Source organism: Grampus griseus (assembly GCF_964374135.1).
Source record: "Grampus griseus genome assembly, chromosome: 1".
NCBI lineage: Eukaryota > Metazoa > Chordata > Mammalia > Artiodactyla > Delphinidae > Grampus > Grampus griseus.
In genome coordinates this window covers 105,007,975-105,027,503 of record NC_139017.1, presented here as the reverse complement: position 1 = coordinate 105,027,503, position 19,529 = coordinate 105,007,975, and the positions used below count along the sequence as shown (strand labels likewise).

General features: G+C 38.5%; 1 protein-coding gene across 4 annotated transcripts in view; it reads right to left on the bottom strand.

The window, feature by feature from the left end:
* The window catches only part of LOC309818343 (guanylate-binding protein 6-like), a 112,647-nt gene that overhangs the window by 68,165 nt on the left and 24,953 nt on the right, over positions 1-19,529 (bottom strand). The gene's annotated exons all lie outside the window — the stretch shown is intronic.

The following is a 19,529-nucleotide window of genomic DNA, read 5'->3' as shown; positions in this document are numbered from 1 at the left end:
ATGAAGGGATCATGCCAGTGGAAAGACCAGCACAGGCCAAGTCAGAAATGTTAGAAAGTGCAAGTCCACTACGGGTATTGTAGAATTATTCCACTTGACCAAAGCCACAGGTAGGTGTGCAGGAGAGGAAGATGAGACTAGAAACAAGACTCAGGGCAAAACAAGAAGGGTCTTGAAAGACAGGCAAATAGAATTAGACACTTACCCAAAACACCATAACTCTAGAGTCAGTAGGTAGTTCTCCTGCCATCAGTAGTTTACAATTTGGTATAATTTTGGCCCCTTGAACAACTACTTAAGTGAATGTATCTGGAAGATTGGGAACATTTCTATATTCTGGGGGAAAACCAATTTTCCTTGAAGCAGAAGACCCAGCTAAGCCACACTCAGATTCCTGGCCTATAGAAACTCTGAAGTTATAATTGGTGTTTCAAATCACTGATTTGGGGGAAATTTGTTGTGCAGTAATAGAAAACTACAAAGAAACATTTTTTAAAATTTTTATTTGAGTATAGTTGACTTACAATGTTGTGTTAGTTTCAGATATACAGCAAACTGAAAAAAGTTATATATATATATATATATATATATATATATATATATATATATATATATATATATATATATATATATATCTTTTTTGGATTACTTTTCCCATATAGGACATTACAGAGTATTGAGTAGAGTTCCCTGTGCTATACAGTAGGTCCTTATTAGTTATTCATTCTATATATTGTAGTGTGTATATGTCAATCCCAATCTCCCAATTTATCATTCCCTCGCTTTCCCCCCGGTAACTGTAAGTTTGTTGTCTACATCTGTGACTCTTCCTGTTTTGTAAATAAGTTCATTTGTACCATTTTTTTAGATTCCACATATAAGCAATATCATATGGTATTTGTCTTTCTCTGTCTGACTTCACTCAGTGTGACAATTTCTAGGTCCATTCATGTCACTGCAAATGGCATTATTTTGTTCTTTTTTATGGCTGAGTAATATTCCATTGTGTGTGTGTGTGTGTGTGTGTGTGTGTGTGTGTGTGTGTGTGTGTGTGTATATATATATTCCACATATTCTTTATCCATTCATCTGTCTAAGGACATTTAAGTTCCTTCCATGTCCTGGCTATTGTAAATAGTGCTACAGTGTATATTGGGGTGCATGTATCTTTTTGAATTATGGTTTTCTCCAGATATATGCCCAGGAGTGGGATTGCTGGATCATATCGTGGCTCTATTTTTAGTTTTTTAAGGAATCGCTATACTGTTCTCCATAGTGGCTGTACCAAATTACATGTCCACTAACATTGTAGAAGGGTTCCCTTTTCTCCACACCATCTCCAGCATTTATTATTTGTAGATTTTTTGATGATGGCCATTCTGACTGGTGTAAGGTGACAGTTCATTGGAGTTTTGATTTGCATTTCTCTAATAATTAGTGACCTTGACCATCTTTTCATGTGCTTTTTAGCCATCTGTATGTCTTCTTGGGAGAAATGTCTATTTAGATCTTCCATCCATTTTTTGATTGGGTTGTTTGTGGGGTTTTGGGGGTTTTGTTTGTTTTTTGATATTGAGCTGCATGAACTGTTTGTATATTTTGGAGATTAATCCCTTGTCAGTTGCTTCATTTGCAAATATTTTCTCCCAATCTGAGAGCTGTCTTTTCATTCTGCTTATGGTTTCCTTTGGTTTTCAAACACTTTTAAGTTTAATCAAGTCCCATTTTAAAATTTTTGTTCTTATTTCCATTACTCTAGAAGGCAGATCAGGAAAGTTCTTGCTGCGATTTATGTCAGAGAGTGTTCTGCCTATGTTTTCCTGTAAGAGTTTTAGAGTATCCGGCCTTACATTTAGGTCTTTAATCCATTTTGAGTTTATTTTAGGTATAGTGAGTGTACTCATTTCATTCTTTTACATGTAGCTGTCCAGTTTTCCCAGCACCACTTATTGAAGAGGCTGTCTTTTCTTCACTGTATATTCTTGCCTCCTTTATCATAGATTAGGTGACCATAGGTGCATGGGTTTATCTCTGGACTTTCTATCTGTTCCATATCCTGTTCCATTCTATCCTTTCTATCCTGCTCTATATTTCTGTTTTTGTGCCAGTACCATACTGTTTTTATTAATGTAGCTTTGTAGTATAGTCTGAAGTCACAGAGCCTGATTTTTCCAGGTCCTTTTTTCTTTCTTGAGGTTGCTTTGGCTACTCGGGATCTTTTGTGTTTCCATACAAATTGTAAATTTTTTTTGTTCTAATTCTGTGAGAAATGCCATTGGTAGTTTGATAGGAATTGCATTGAATCTGTAGATTGCTTTGGGTGGCATAGTCATTTTTACAATATTGATTCTCCCAATCCAAGAACATGGTATATCTTTCCATCTGTTTGTGTCATCTTTGATTTCTTTCACCAGTGTTTTATAGTTTTCTGAGTACAGGTCTTTTGTCTCTTTAGGTAGGTTTATTCCTAGGTATTTTATTCTTTTGGATGTGGTGGTAAGTGGGACTGTTTCCTTAATTTCTCTTTCTGATCATTTGTTGTTAGTGCATAGAAATGCAAGAAATTTCTGTGTATAAATTTTGTATCCTGCAACTTTACCAAATTCATTGATGAGTTCTAGTGGTTTTCTGATAGCATCTTTAGGATTTCCTAGATATAGTATCATGTCATCTGCAAACAGTACTCTATAACTTCTTCTTTTCCAATTTGGATTCCTTTTATTTCTTTTTCTTCTCTGTTTGCCATGGCTATGACTTCCAAAGCTATGTCGAATAAGAATGGCTAGAGTGTACATCCTTGTCTTGTTCCTGATCTTAGAGGAAATGCTTTCAGTTTTTCACCATTGAGAATGAAATTTGCTGTGTGTTTGACATATATAGCCTTTATTATGTTTAGGTAGGTTCCCTCTATGCCCACTTTCTGGAGATTTTTTTTCATAAATGGATGCTGAATTTTGTCAGAAGCTTTTTATGCATCTATTGAGAAGATCATATGGTTTTTATTCTTCAGTTTGTTAATGTGGTGTATCACATTGATTGATTTGTGTATATTGAAGAGTCCTTGCATCCCTGGGATAAACTCCACCTGAGCATGGTGGATGATCCTTTTAATGTTTTGTTGGATTTGGTTTGATAATATTTTGTTGAGGATATTTGCATCTATGTTCACAAGTGTTATTGGTCTGCAATTTTCTTTTTTGGTGATTGGTATCAGGGTGATGGTGGTCTCATAGAATGAGCTTGGGAGTGTTTTTTCTCTGCCATTTTTTTTTTGATGAATTTCAAAAGTGTACGTGATAACCCTTCTTTACATGTTTGAGAGAATTTGCCTGTGAAGCCATCTGGTCCAGGACTTTTGTTGGTTGGAAGTTTTTTAATCACTATTTTAATTTCATTACTTGTGATCTATCTGTTCATATTTTCTGTTTCTTTGTGGTTCAGTTATGAAGGTTGTACCTTTCTAAGAATTTGTCCATTTCTTCTAGGTTGTCCATTTTACTGACATATAGTTGCTTGTAGTAGTCTCTTATGCTCCTTTGTGTTTCTGTGGTGTCCATTGTAACTTCTCCTTTGTCATTTCTAATTTTATTAATTTGATTCCTCTCCCTTTTTTTCTTGATGAGTCTGGCTAAAGGTTTATCAATTTTGTTTATCTTCTCAAAGAACCAGCTTTTAGTTTCATTGATCTTTGCTATTGTTTTCTTTGTCTCTATTTCATTTATTTCTGCTCTTATCTTTTAACTTCTAAATTCTAACCTCTGGATCCTAATACATAGATTATTGTCTGTTTTGTGTCTTTTTGTGTATAAACTGAATTATACAGTATGCTTGTTTTGTGTTGACTTCTTTTACTGAACACTACAACTTTTAATTCATTAAAGTTATTGGTTTATTTATTCATATTTATTGCTGCATAGTTTCCCTTTTTATGAATATACCACAATTGTTTTATCCATTCTACTGTTGATGAGAACCTAGGATGTCATTTATGGCACTCAGCACATAAGTAATATTTCAATTGGTTATATATCTAGGACTAAAATTAGTTGATCCTATCGTATACATTTGTTCCTTTAGTGGTAGATATTATCCAACAATTTTCCAATATGGATATCCCAATTTATACTCTCAGCAAAAATGTATAAAATTTCCAATGCTTCATATTGTCACCATCATGTGGAAATGCTAGACTTCAAAACTGTAGTCATTTTTGTGAGTGTCTAGTTTAAGTTGCAGATAGTTTGATTTTCTTAGATAATTATTATTGATAAATAGGAAGGTGCAGCAACTTTTCACATCTATTGCTTACTTGGATATCTTATTTTGGTCTTACCTGTTCAAGATCTTGCTTATTAGTCTTAGGTGTTTTCTGTCTTTCATTCTTCACTTGATGGTCCCTTTATATATTCCAAGGTTGAATTTCTTTTTGTGTATGTGTATGCATACATATATACATACATAATACATGTCTGCAAACATACCTGTCCATATATATATACATATATTTAAAATCCTTGATTTGCTTCTCATTCTTTTATGGTGTCTTTGGATGTACTGGGAATCTGAATTTTAAGAAGTTACATTTTTCAATTCTTATTTGTGGTCAGTACTTTAGTGTCCTTTTCCTAAGCCTGGAGGACATGAAAATAATCTCTCTAATGTTTTCTTAAAATTTGATTATTTTGCCTTTTACATTTGGATTTACAATCCCTGTACAATTTATTTTGTGAATGTTGTGATGTAAAAAGCAGGCTTTGGGGTTTGTTTCTCCATAGATATAACACTGACCCAGCACCATTTATTCAAAAAAATATGGTTTTCCTATAGTTGCCATGAATCACCCCTCCATAAATGTGTCAGTCTGTTTCTGAGCTCTCTAGTTGGTTGCATCTATCCATTTCTTTACGTGTGCACCAATATCCTGATATCTTAATTATTCTAGCTTTATAATAAGATTTGACATCTGATAGAATAAGTTCTTTTATTTTGTTCTTCTTCACAATTGCCTTGTCTGTTCTTGGGTTTCTGCATTTTCATGTAAGCTTTAGAATAACCTTATCTTTTTGTTCACAAATATATAGCCTTTGGAATTTGGTTTGGAATTGCATTGAATCCATAGATAAATTTGGGAATAAATGACTTTAAAAAAAATGAATCTTGCATTCTTTGATCTTTATATGTTCCACCATTTATTATGCCTTTTAAAATCTATCAGTAATAGTCTGTACTTTTCCATATATAGCCTTTGTATATGTTTGTTAGATTTATTCCTACATATGTTTTACACAAACTTCTTAGGGCATAAATATACATACAGAACAGTGCACATTTCATAAATGTAGAACTCTATGTATTTTCAAACACAACACATCCACATTGCCACACCTAAATACAAAAATTAGATCATAACTGGACCCCCCCAAAGTTTTCCTCATGCTCCCATTTTGGTTCTACCAATTCCCATCTCTCCCCATCAAGCATAACCACTATCCTGCTTTAGCATTTATATGAATTTAATAATAAAATATGCACCTTTTAGTACACTTTTCAATATTATGCTTGTAAGTTTAGTCTATATTTTATATGTAGATGTAGATCATTTATTCTCATTGCTATATAGTATTCCATTCTAAATGTACACCACATTTTATTTATCCACACAAGTGTTGATGGACATTTAAGCATTGTCCAGTTTTTTGGATTATTATGACAAAATTGTTATCAAAATACTTGTACATATCCTTCAGTTCAAATATGCACATATGTGCACATTCTTCTTTTAAATATACATAGAAAATGAGCTGTAAAAGCATATGTTCAATGTTAGAAGACACTGTCAAACAACCTTATAGTGGTACTAATTTATATTTGCATTAGCAGTGTAGAGATTTCCAGGAGATCCACAACCTCATCAAGCCTAAATATTGGCAGATGTGTAGGGTAACATATTGTAATTTAAATGACTCATACAGTGAGCATCTTTTCACATGTCTATTGGCCATTTGACATCTGCTTTTGTGATTTTATTATAAAAATGATATCATTTATGTATTGTCCACTGAAAAAAATGCACAACCTAAAAGTTGAGAATCATGTTTTATTCAGCAGATTTTCTGAGGACTTAAGCCTGGAAGGCAGCCGCTCAGATAGCTCTGAGAGACTGCTCAGAAGAGGAAAGGGAGGAGCAGTATATATGAGTTTTTGCCACAAAAACCAGGCAGTCAGAACACCAAAAGATTACTGTTAATTAAAGAAAACCAGATGTCTCAAGTTAATGAATTTAGCACTTTTCTAAGTATGGGAAGTTGCAGGTGTCTGGGCTCACTGCAATCATTCCTTAGATATGCAATGTAACTATCTAAGGCCAGTATACTGTTCTTTTCCACCCTGAATCCCCTGATGGGGGCAGCTGCAGTGGGTGGTGGGCTGGTGGCTGACAGCCTGTTTATCTCCATGTTACCAAATGCAGGTTCAGCTGATCATCACTTGAAAGCCAATACTCGAGAGGCAAGTGTTGGTTGGAAAGAAAAGGTTGCTTTATTCAGGAGGCCAGCAACCTGGGAAGAAGGCAACTTGTGTCCAGAAACCAACTACAGAGATCCTGCTGGACCATGATACTTTTTACAGGGAGAAACATTTGTGGAGGAGGGCAGAGTCTTCCTTATCTTCCACTGTGTGGAGACTTTCTTCTGATTGGTTGGTGATGTGGTAACAGGGCGGTGTTCCAGGAATCTTGTGCTCAGCCTGAAGTTACCTTCCTTCACCTGGGTGGGAGGGGGCTTAGTTCCTACAGAAGAACTCAAAGATATTGTTACGTATATCCCTTGAGGAGGAACAGAACCCTGACCTGTTGCTGTGCTATTGTTTCTTAGCTGCTCCTCCCTTGTGTCCTCATTTCCTCCCTTCCCTGAAAAGCCACTGTTTGAATGCCCTTTGGAATTCAGGGAAGGTCAAGGAGGCTAAATGAGGCCTGTTTCCTACAAACAAGAAAGGAGGAGCACAGAAAGTATTTGTACCTGAGAGGGCCCCACCTGGTCCTCAAAGATATTGTTATGTGTGTCCCTTGAAGTGGAACCAGGACCCTGCCCCAAGGTTGCACTATTGTTTCTTGACTGCTCCTCCCTTGTCTCTGCATCCCCTCCCTTCCCCGGTTGGCAACTGTTTGAAAGATTTCCGTGCCCAGGAGCCCCACAGGGTCCTGCTGTGTTTCATTCCCAGCTAAGCAGAAGCTGAACAATCCATGGGATTTTTCTGGCCAGTGAAATACAGTGTACCCCAGAGGAAGAGTGTGGTGTCTAAAGATAATCTGCAGAAGCACTTTAGGGACACTGACGTAATTGTCTGAACACTTTTCACATTCTGCTACGGAGTTAGATTTTCAAAATCAGGCTCTCCTTTTGCTCATACAGAAAACATGCTGATTTCCTAGAAATGAGCCTGTTATAAAAGGAGCTCTTCAGTGCTTTCAGTTTCAGTCTGAATTATGTTTACAAGAAATGCCATTTCAAGTGGCCTTGAGTGATTGAAGAGATTGTTTGCCTGGCTGGAAAACTGTTATTCTAGATCATTTTGAAAACTAATTACTCTTCACCTTAAACATAAACTATGGGCTTCCCTGGTGGTGCAGCGGTTGAGAGTCCGCCTGCCGATGCAGGGGACGTGGGTTCGTGCCCCCGTCCGGGAGGATCCCACATGCCACGGAGCGGCTAGGCCCGTGAGCCATGGCCTCTGAGCCTGCATGTCCGGAGCTTGTGCTCCGCAACGGGAGAGGCCACAGCGGTGAGAGGCCTGCGTACCGCAAAAAAAAACACAAAAAAACAAAAAGACACAAACTATGTTATATATCTATTATATCTCACTAAAGCTAGAAGAAATAAAAAAGAAGTCATGACTGGGAGCATGTGCAATTTGGAGGGAACAAGGGGAGAAACATTATGTGAAATAAAATTTATATTTTATGGCAAGAGAAGAAAAATTTAAGCATAAACATTTTCTCTGCCCTTTGGCTGCCTGTCTCCCTCCTTCTGTGCATTGTGTATATGCATTATACATCAACCAGGCTTCCAGCATTGGCAGAAATACCTGCTCAACCATAAAGGGCAACATTCTCCTAGCACCAAGACAACTCTTTAAGAGATAACATTCCTTCTTGATCTTGTAAAGGGCCACAATGACGCTTAGCTCTTGATTGTGTGAACTACCAATAATACGTCATTTTATGTACAGCCCTCTGTCTCAAAAATCTTTTAAAACTGTGCCTTGTATAGAATAGATAACTAATGAGAACCTGCTGTATAGCACAGGGAACTCTACTTCACTTTGCATTACAGTAGAAACTAACACGACATTGTAAAACAAATATACCCCAATTTAAAAAAACAAACTGTGCCTTGACTTCTAATGGGTGAAACGAGTTCTCAGAGCTTTCTGCGATGCTCTTCCCAGGTTATAGTCCTCAAATTTGGCTTGAATAAAATTTCCCATTTCTTTCATAGATCAACTGATTACTTTTTCATCCACAATTACATCTAAGAGTTACAGCACCTCTCATTGTTATTTTTCAAGAGCAGACTGGCTTGTTTGTAGGGCTGATGGCATGGCCAGGTATCATCATTTTTATCAGTGTCCAATTCGTTTTCACCTAGTATTCGCAGTGAGGTTTTTAGAATACAAGGTAAGTCACGTCACCTTTCTGCATAAAAGTCTTAAGAGCAGGCATTCTCCATATGGAGGTTACAGGATCCTACATCATGGGGCTCTTGCCCGCCCCTCCCTTCCTCACGTGTTATCTCAGTTTCAGCATATGGCCCTGCCTTAAGGTACCAAACACACCCAACTCTTCTCCAATCAGGAATTTATACACAAGCTCTCCTTCTGTCTAGAATTCACTTCTCTCATTTTGTTCCTTATTGTGCTCTTACTAAAATTCATCTGAACTCTCATTCTGTCAGGGAAGGCTTGCTGACTGACTAACCTAAACTGGGTCTCCTTTCTATACTTACTCATAGCACCCCGTGCTGTATTCCTTTACATTGCCTACCAGAAATTCAAACATTATACTTGTTTGTATAACTTGTTTTAATGTCTTATTTATGAGCTAAAAAAAAGAAGCATGAGCAGGGACCACGGTTGTTATACTAACCACAGAATGCTCGATGCCTTCCCAAATACCTCCCACAGTACCCAGCACATGGTCAGTGGTCAATACATGTTTTCTGAGTGACTAAATGCAGTTATATTTAAAAGTATCCACATTGATGTCATTCAGAACTGTGTATGACTTTTGCTCTCTGCAGTGTAACTTTGTTTTTAAAAAATATAGAAAATCCATCAATAATAATCAAAGCATGAATTGATGAAGGTGAATCTTGCTAGTATTGTATTTGTTGCTCTTGTCATCATCATCATCATCACCATCATCACCATCATCATTTACATTGGGTTTGCCTTTGACGGTTCTGTGTCTCAAAAGAAAGCACTCTCTCTATAAGATAAATGTATTATACAAAGCAGGGAAATTTAGGGATTTTACTTAGCCTTGTTTTGAATTAATACTGAGAGTTTTGGATTTTATTCTGAGTCCAGTTGTTTACATAATATCATTCTGAATAAAAAATGAAAAGTTATTGAAAAAATTTGGTAAAGTAGGGCACACTTCCTTCCCCGTTAACAAAGCAACAAAAAACAGAGACCTGAGGAAGTACAGCCTGAGTCAGTGGATTGAACGCTGTTACTTTTATCTTCTACACAGAGAGTTAGGCAATTTAAACATATTTTAAGGCAAACAAGACATCTTCTGTAGACATTGTTAAGTGGCCCCTTCCTCCATGCTTTTCTTCAGTCCTTGAGACTGTTCAAACCCTGGAGCACCAATTATGAGATGGAGATGTGCTTGCATACAGATGGTTTTAATTATTCCAGCTCAGTAGCTCCCAATGGTGCTGATTTTGCCTCCAGGTAACATTTGACAATGTCTGAAGACATATTTGGTTGTCATAATAGGCTTGGTTAGCCCTCTTCTCTGGAGAATTTCCCTTGAGTAAATGGGAACTGCTCTGCCCAAAGGGGATGACCCACGGTCAATGCCTGATGTGGTGGGCTATAGATATCCAACCCTTTGCTTCAAGGAGGGACCAACTCTAGTGCTGGTTGTGCTACAGAGATCCCACGGGATGAGCCTGAAGCCAGTTTCTACCTGAGACTATAACCTTTTTAAATTTTTACTTTCTTGCCCTCTCCTGCTTACCTCAGACCCCTTGAAAACCCTCCCTCAATAAGTCACTTGCACAAAACTACATCTCTCAGTCTCTGCTTCTAGGGAAACCGACCTAAGATATTACAAATCCTGCCTTGTGGTTTAATATATGTAAACTTCACGTGAAGGTTCCAAGTCTGTTTTAAAAGAATGAGTATTCTGTTTGGGGGTGCAGGCTCTACAACTGAACATTAGGCCAAGTTTGTTCATCATGTTTTTCAAATATTTTCTAACTTCTCTGACGTTTTGGTCTTTTATTTTATGAATTATTGAGATGTGTTAAAATCATTTTTATACCTCACAGTATGGAAATTGAAAGCCTTCTCTGTTCTTTATCTGATTATAATTTAAGGGAAAAAATTCATGCTTAAATCGTCAAACTCAAAATTATTCACCTTTACTCTCCTCCAGGATAATTCAAAGACCTTAGAACACTTGATCTATATACCACTCTTTCTGAATTATTTTATGTTAATTCTGTCTTCTCATTTTTCAATCCCAGTAGATATTATTTAGACTTCCTGTCTCTTGGATCTTTTTACTTCTGCTTAAAGTAAAATATTTAGAACTTCCATTAGAGTTGGTCTGCTTATGGTAAACTCTCCTCCAGATATGAATTTTGTACCCATTTTTGAAAGTTTTTTTTTTCCCTGCATACATCTAAGTTGACAACTATCTTTTTCTTTACCTTGAACTTTTTCTCTTGCACTATCATTCCACTTCCATTGATGCTACTGAGAAATCAGCTTTCTTTTGCCTTGCTGTAAACTAAATGTTTTTCCTCTGTAAATATTTTTCAGACATTCTCATTTGTATGCTATAATTTCGCTCTGATTCCTCAGGTGTATATTTACAATTTTTTTCTACTTGAACTTAATCTTGCATTTGCACATGGATGATTTTTAAAGTTCTGGGAAATTCTCTGACACTGTATCTTCAAATATGACCTCTGTCCCTTTTCTCTTTCCTCTGCTACTACTTCTGATTACATATAGGCTAGACAATTTGCTCTATTCCCTCCATTACTACCCTAATTTTCAACATGCATCACTTTTTCTGATGTTTCTCTACCTCAATCAGTTTCTCTTCATTTGGGTCTAATCTGCTTCTTAAACATATAGCCCCTCCCCGAGTGACAAAGATGTTCTCTTTCACCAAATATTAGTTAGGTTTCCTCTGAGCACTCTTCTAAAATAGGACTTGACCTTGACCCCTGTCCTTAACTTGTCTAGCCCAACTTTAATAAGAATCCTGCTAAGTTAGTTTATTGAATTTCCCCACCTTTGATATCAGATCAAAATCTTCAACACCTACTCTTGATGCCGTGGACTGAATGCTTGTTCCCTCCAAGACAGAAATTGGTATCAAGAAGTGAGGTGCTAAAGTTTAACGCATACCTAAAAATGTGGAAGCATCTTTGGAATTAGGTAATGGATAGAGGGTGGAAGAGTTTTGAAGTAGATGCAAAAAAAAGAAAAAAACCAATATTGCCGTGAAGAGTACTAAAAAGATGATACTGGTGAGAACTCAGACAGAAATGAGAAACATCTTTTTTGAAACTGAAAGTAAGATGATTCTTTTTATAAAGTGACAAAGGACCTGCCCAAATTTGTTCATGTTCTACTATTTGGTAGAAGATAGATGAAACTGGATATTTAGCTGAAGAAATTCTAAGAAAAGTGTTGAGAGAGAGGCTTGATTCCTTCTAACTGCTTAGAGTAAACTATGAGAAGAGAGGGCTTCCCTGGTGGCGCAGTGGTTGAGCGTCTGCCTGCCAATGCAGGGGACGCGGGTTCGTGCCCCGGTCCGGGAGGATACCACATGCCACGGAGCGGCTGGGCCCGTGAGCCATGGCCGCTGGGCCTGCGTGTCCGGAGCCTGTGCTCAGCAACGGGAGAGGCCACAGCAGTGAAAGGCCCGCGTACCGCAAAAAAAATAAAATAAAATAAAATATATATATGAGAAGAGAGAAAATGATGAAGTAATTGTTAACGAAAGAGGAAACAGAAGGTACAGATTTGGATAATTCTCAGGCTGACCATATTACAAAAAATAAGAAAATGTATTCAGAAGAGCACAGTAAGGTTGTGGAGGCAGGACCATTTGATAAGGAAATCAGTGTGGTGTGAAGCATGGATTTAATTAGCCATCTCAACAAAAAGCAAGAATAGAGATGGGACTGTAACAGCAGAAACACTGCCAGCTGGAACTACAGGTAACAGAGAAAATAGGATAAAATGAAGAAAGACTGTTGGACTTCTTAGACCCAAGAGAACTGGACCATAGTACTATTTGTCTGCTAATATGTGCTATTGTTTAAGATAAGGGAAGAGGAACCCCCAGATACAATCCAGAGATCATCAGGGCTGCCACTTCCACCACAAGCACAAAGTGCATGGACTTGGGGGGTAGGGGTACAGGTCTGCCTTTATTTTGCTTTCAAAGGGTGGGAAAAATGCCCAGCAGAGAATCTGTAGCAGCATGACCTCCACCCCACAGAGCCACAGGCACATGACCCCTGCCAGGAACAGACTCAACCATACAACCCCCACCAGGCAGAATTGTGCAGGCAGGGCTGATGCCCCAGTGGGTCCTGGGGCAGGATTCTGTCCCAATAAATATAGAAGGCAGAGCACTGAGAAAAAGTGGATCATTCTTGTGCCTTAAGATCTAGTAGAGCTTACCTTGCTAGGATTTAGACCAGCTTGGGACACGCACACCTTCCTTCTTTCTTTCTTACTTTTCCCTTTTGGGATGGAATGTCTATCCTTATGCTATTTATCCATGTCCCACCATTGTATTTTGGAAGCATATAACTTGTCTGTGTTCATGAATTCACAACTGGAGAATTTTGTCTCAGGATGATTCTTACTGCAAGCCTCACCATATCTGATTTAGATTATACTTACACGAGACTTTGGACTTTAGATTTTAGAGCTGATGCTGGAATGTGTTAAGAATTGTAACTTGGAGCCTGTTGAGATAAAGTGAATGTATTTTGCATGTGAAAAGGACATGAATTTGGTGGAGCCAGTGATGGAATGCTATGGACATCATGTTTGTGTTCCCCCAAAATTCATCTGTTAAAGCCTAAATTCCCAATGTGATAGTACTTGGAAGTGAGTTTTTTTAAAAGTAATTAGATCGTAAGGTAGAACCTTCATGAATGGAATTATGCCTTAATAAAAAGAGAGTTAAACATAGGATCTCTTTCTGCTCTCTGCCACATGACCATACAATGAGGAAGCAGCTAACTACAAACCACCAGACACAGGATCTGCCAGCAACTTGATCCTGTACTTCCCAGCCTCCAGAACTAAGAAGACGATAGGTGCTCAATATCACTAGTCATTCGAAAAATGCAAATCAAAGCCATAATAAGATACATGTCACACACATTAAGATGTCTACTATTTTTTTAGAATACAAGAAGCTTGTTTTTCAGAAAACAAGTTTTGGTAAGGCTGTAGAGAAACTGGAATTCTTGTTCATTGCTGGTAGGAATGTAAAATGAAACAGCTGCTGTGGAAAACATTATGGCAGTTCCTCAGAAAATTAAACATAAAGTTACCATTTGATTCAGCAATTCCACTTCTAGTTATATATCTCAAAAGAACTGAAAGCAGGAATTCAAACATGTATTTGTACACCAATGTTCATAACAGCATTATTCACAATAACCAAAAAATGGAAACAACACAGTTATCTATCAACCTATGAATGGGTAAATAAAATGGAATATATTATCACCTCACACTGGTCAGAATGGCTATCATCAAAAAAGACACAAGTAACAAATGTTGGAGATGACGTGGAGAAAAGGGAACCCTTGGTACACTCTTGGTGGGAATGTAAATCTGTGCAACCACAGAGAAAACAGTATGGAGGTTTCTCAAAAATCTAAACATATAACTACCATATGACCCAGCAATTCCACTCTTGGGACTGTAGCCGAAAAAAAAAAAAACCAAAACACTATTTCAAAAAGATACATGCACCCCAACGTTCATAGCAGTGTTATTTACAATTGCCAAGGTATGGAAGCAACCTAAGTATTCAGATGAATGGATAAAGAAGATGTGGTATATATACACTATGGAATACTCTTCAGCCATAAAAAAGAATGATATCTGGCCATTTGCATCAATATGGATGGACTTGGATGGCGTTCTGCTGAGTTAAATAAGTCACACAGAGAAAGACAAATACTGCATGATATCACTTATATGTGGAATTAAAAAGAATACAACAAGCTAGTGAATATAACAAAAAAGAAGCAGACTCACAGATATAGAGAACAAACTAGTGGTTACCAGTGGGAGGCGGGAGGGGCAATAGAAGTGTGAGGGCAGAGGAGGTACAAACTATTGGGTGTAAGATAAGCTACAAAGGTGTACTGTACAACACAGGGAATAACTGTAAATGAAGTGTAACATTAAAAGTTGTATAAAATAAAGTTTTTTAAAAAATTAAAAATAAAATTCAGTATCCATTTTCCATGGAATAATATTCAGCCTTAAAGAGGAAGGAAATTCTGACACATGTTACAACATAAATAAACCTGAGGAGATTATGCTAAGTGAAGTAAGCCCAAAGACAAATACCGTATGATACCATTTATATGAGGTATCCAGAGTAGTTAAATGCATAGAAATAGAAAGTTTACTAATGATTCCTGGCAAATAGGTGGGAGGGAAATGGGGACTTATTGTTTATTAGATACGGAGTTTCAGTTTAGGATGATGAAAAGGGCTGGAGACAGATAGTGGTGATGGTTGTAACAACTATGTGAAGATATTCAATTCCACTGAATTATACGCTTAAAACAGATAAAAGAGTAAATGTTATGTTGTGTCTATTTCACCACAATGAAAAAAAATTAATATTTTAGGTGGAAGGAAAATAGAACTTGATAGTCTCTGCATTTTATATATTAATGTACAGTCAACAGGGACAGAGAGAGATTGGGACCTCTCCTACTCCAACTATATCAGGGGAGGAATTCATTAATTCATGTTTGATCTGGGCCTGTTCCCTAGACCAATCAACTGGGCCAAGAGTGGACACCATATTCAGTGCAACCTGGGACAAGTGAGCACAAAAACAGTGGTCAGGGAATAAGATGATATTGATGAAGTAAAAGGCTTCCATTCAAATAACAATACTGAGTAAGGAAGCCACACTTCCACGGAAAGGGGTACAGAGTCCAGAGTTGATATATCAGTCATGGTACAGCACAGAAACCACTTTAGTTTGTTTACACATAATACATTTGTACAGGTGATAGAGGAATAGAGATCAAAGACAGGGGCCTGTGACGTAACCCCAGGGCTAAGTAACTGCAGGAAGAAGCAACAGTCTAAGGCTGGAGAGACAAGGGACAAGGTGCTGATACTGAAGTCCGAGGCTTGGGCCTCACAGCAGAAAGTGATGCGTCACAGGGCCTCTGCTGGGGCAGTTGGAGCTGCAGAGGAGATGTACCTCCTCCCAGATACTACCTGAGGAACACAGGAAGCAGAGACCCCAAATTGTCCCTTCCTCCCCACTCACAGTTTTCATCCAAGGCCTCATATCTTGGCTGAACCCAGCAGGCAGGCAAGGGAAAGGAGGAATATGTGTGGTGCTGAGATTTAATTTCCACAGCAATGGAGAGCAACAGGAAAGGAGCAGAACAGATCTCAGAGCAAACAGGCAAAGACCAGCAATGATAAGCACTCCAGACACTACTATTAGAGAGACAAAGGGATCTCTCTATTTTAAAAAGGGCTGGAGGGGCTTCCCTGGTGGCGCAGTGGTTGAGAGTCCGCCTGCTGTTGCAGGGGACACGGGTTCATGCCCCGGTCTGGAAGGATCCCACATGCCGCGGAGCGGCTGGGCCCGTGAGCCATGGCTGCTGAGCTTGCGCGTCCGGAGCCTGTGCTACGCAACGGGAGAGGCCGCAACAGTGAGAGGCCCGTGTACCGCAAAAATAAAATAAAATAAAAAGGGCTGGAAAAAACTCATTTTAGCTAGTTAAAATGTTCCATCACTCAGACCTTAGATGGAAAATCACATTGAGTATTTGCCTAAGGTCAGAAACCTCTTGTCCTAGCCTCACTCTGGGACCCTGGAGTTCGGGTTCAGAGCTATAAAGCTCAAACTCTGCTCTGTGAGAGAGTTTGCTCAGTTTTCGGCTTCCTCCAGTCCAGCTATCAAGATGCTGGCATCAATCCAAGCATCTTAGATTTGAGATCTTTTCTGTATTTTGTTTCCATCAGATGGAAAAACACAATATTCTCAGCAAACGCCTTTACTATTTTGACTATGGGTAATGGTAGGGATATTTATTACCCCTTGAAATGATAAAGAAATATTACACTCGCTTATTCATCCAAACATTCATCTATTTATTTATTCTTTCAATCACCACGCATCTGGGTTTTACTATGCTTTAATGTTAACATATTTGGTCCTTAGGATTCAATAATGCACAATTATATTCCCAGGCAAGATGGAGTAGATTGAAACCAAACTTAAAGAAGGAAGGACTATTTGGTTTCTACTCTGAGTCTTAATCACTATCCAGGCAAGATATATATATATATATGTAACATTTATTACTGCCTGAATATTGCCATAATATTATGTAACTTCCCTATAGGGGGTAACCTGCATGAGAACAAGATCTTTACTTTGCTCTCTTCACATAATCCAGAACAATGGCAGGTAGGGCATGAGAATTTAGTAAACAGTGTAAATAATTGGAACTAAGTATTCCTTAATGAGTACTAGATGTGTGAATAAATTGTTAACTACTTTTGAAAGCCTTTTTCTCTTTTTAAGTGATCAATACAAGTTGTTTTTATTATTTTTTATTGAAAGGAAATAAAAACAGTATTTCAAAGAGATATCTGTACTCTCATGTTTATTGCACTGTTATTCACAATAGCCGAGATATGAAAACAACCTAAACACTAATCAACAGATGAATGGATAAAAAAGAAGTGGTACATGTACACAATGGAAAATTATTCAGCCACAGGGAAGGACGATGTTCTGCCATTGCGACAACATGGATGGACCTTGAGCCCATTATGCTAAGTGAGATAAGTCAGACAGAGAAAGACAAGTACTGTATGATGTCCCTTATATGTCAAATCTAAAAAAGTCAAGACTTCCTTTTGTTCTTCAATTCGGGGTGTCTCTAGTCTAAGGGATTAGAACATTTGCTTAATTCAACTCTCAGTGAGAACAGATACACAATATTTCTATAGAACAGTTTGCTTTTTCATTAAAGCCTACCATTTATTGGCCATCTATTCATTAATATATGGTTTCTTCCTTAAAAGTCAAAGCCATTCTTCCTTCTGAACACTTGAAGCCACAACTGGATAGAGTCATTTAAAGCTCCAGTGAAGGGGCTTCCCTGGTGGCGCAGTGGTTGAGAGTCTGCCTGCCGATGCAGGGGACACGGGTTCGTGCCCCGGTCCAGGAGGATCCCACATGCCGCGGAGCGGCTGGGCCCGTGAGCCATGGCCGCTGAGCCTGCGCGTCTGGAGCCTGTGCTCCATAACGGGAGAGGCCACGGCAGTGAGAGGCCCGTGTACCGCAAAAAAAAAAAAAAAGCTCCAGTGAAGACGTGTTAACATCCTTGCAGAGGCACAGAGACTGTGATACACGAAGTCACTGAGAAGACTACACCAGAAAAGTTTCTTTTGCTCTGCTAGCCTTTAAGACCTTAAAGGTTTAAAGGGTCACCTTAGAGACCTTAATCTAGTGTGTAAAATCCGAACTATTACCAAAGACGCTTAGAGTGTTCCTAGAAATCTGGCATGATAAGTCACACATGTGTCAGTCTTTTGTTTTTCCAGCAGATTCTTATGTAGTACACTCTGTGCCTAAACATACTCTATGAAGATGTACAGAAAAATATGTAACGGTTTCTGTCCTCAGATGAACTTTACTTTTATTTGAAAACAAATACGAGACCAAATTAGTTGCATGGCACCTGAGCCAAGCCTGCATTTATTACCAGGATCCTGTGTGGCTCTACTTTAACAGGGAGACTGTGGAGTCTTTTCAGGATCTGAGTATCACTGCAAACTCGGATCCTGATTCCAAGAGTCACCGAAACGTTTGGCCATTCCCATTTCCCAGCACACAGGTACCAAGTGAATTTCCAGAGGTCCCCTAGGAGGGGGACTGGGGAAATCATTATCATTTAACCTTGTTCTAGAGTTGCAGAGTCCTTTCTCTTGGGATCCTGCCCTCTCCTCCAGGTGATAGGTTCATGATCTGAAATTGGTTTAGATCAAGACTACGGACGGTGTCTTTTTTATCGAGGCTACCTCTCAGCCTCCTGGTAAACATCCTTGTCTCCATTTGATTGTTTCCTCCCCTCCCTTTTGACTCTACAGACACCCTGTTCTATTTGCCATATTCAGAGGTTTCTCTGCTCAGGTCTGGCTGGCTGCCACTCCAACCACATTATAGACTGAGTGCTTGTGTTCTCCAAAACTCATTTGAGGAAACCCTAACTTCCAATGTTCCAATGTACTTGGAAGTGGGCCTTTGGGGAGGAAATTAGGTAATGAGTATGGGGACTTCATGAATCTGATTAGTGCCCTTATAACAAAGAATCATTAGGTTCTCTCCCCGCCTCCTCCCTTTTCCAAAAATGTGAAGACACAGTAAGAAAGTTGCCATCTGTAAAGCTGCCAGAGGACCCTTACCAACAACACAACAGTGCTGGCACGTGCTTTTGGACTTACAGCTTCCAGAAACGGGGAAAAATAAACGTTCTTGTCTTAGCCACCCAGTCTACGGTAATTTTGTTATAGCAGCCTCAGCTAAGACAAACCATGATTCTCATCACTATGGTATGTACTTGGGCTTCTGATGTTTAAATGCTAACAGGTGGCCTCCATGCGTCAGGGTCTATAATCCCCAGTACTATCAGGGCATCCAGTTCTTCAACGATACATCACATCTTTGGCCCTTGCCTGCAGCAGAGAGTCAATCAATGAACATTCAAGAATGATGGGATTCCTCTCACCAGTGCATATTCTTAATGTTTAGTAATTTTCTTCCAATACCTTAGAAGTGTAACTCAAAGAGAGGAAGTGAAGGCTCCTCTAGCTGAGATCTCAAGGGGTAACAGGAAAGTTTATACCTACTTTTTGAAGAAATATAAGGGATTAAAAACACAGCCAAAGTGAAAACAAGATTAGGATGCAAATTTTATGCTTTCTAGTATTCTGATCCAACTCTTTGAACAGACTGATGTCATTTCTAG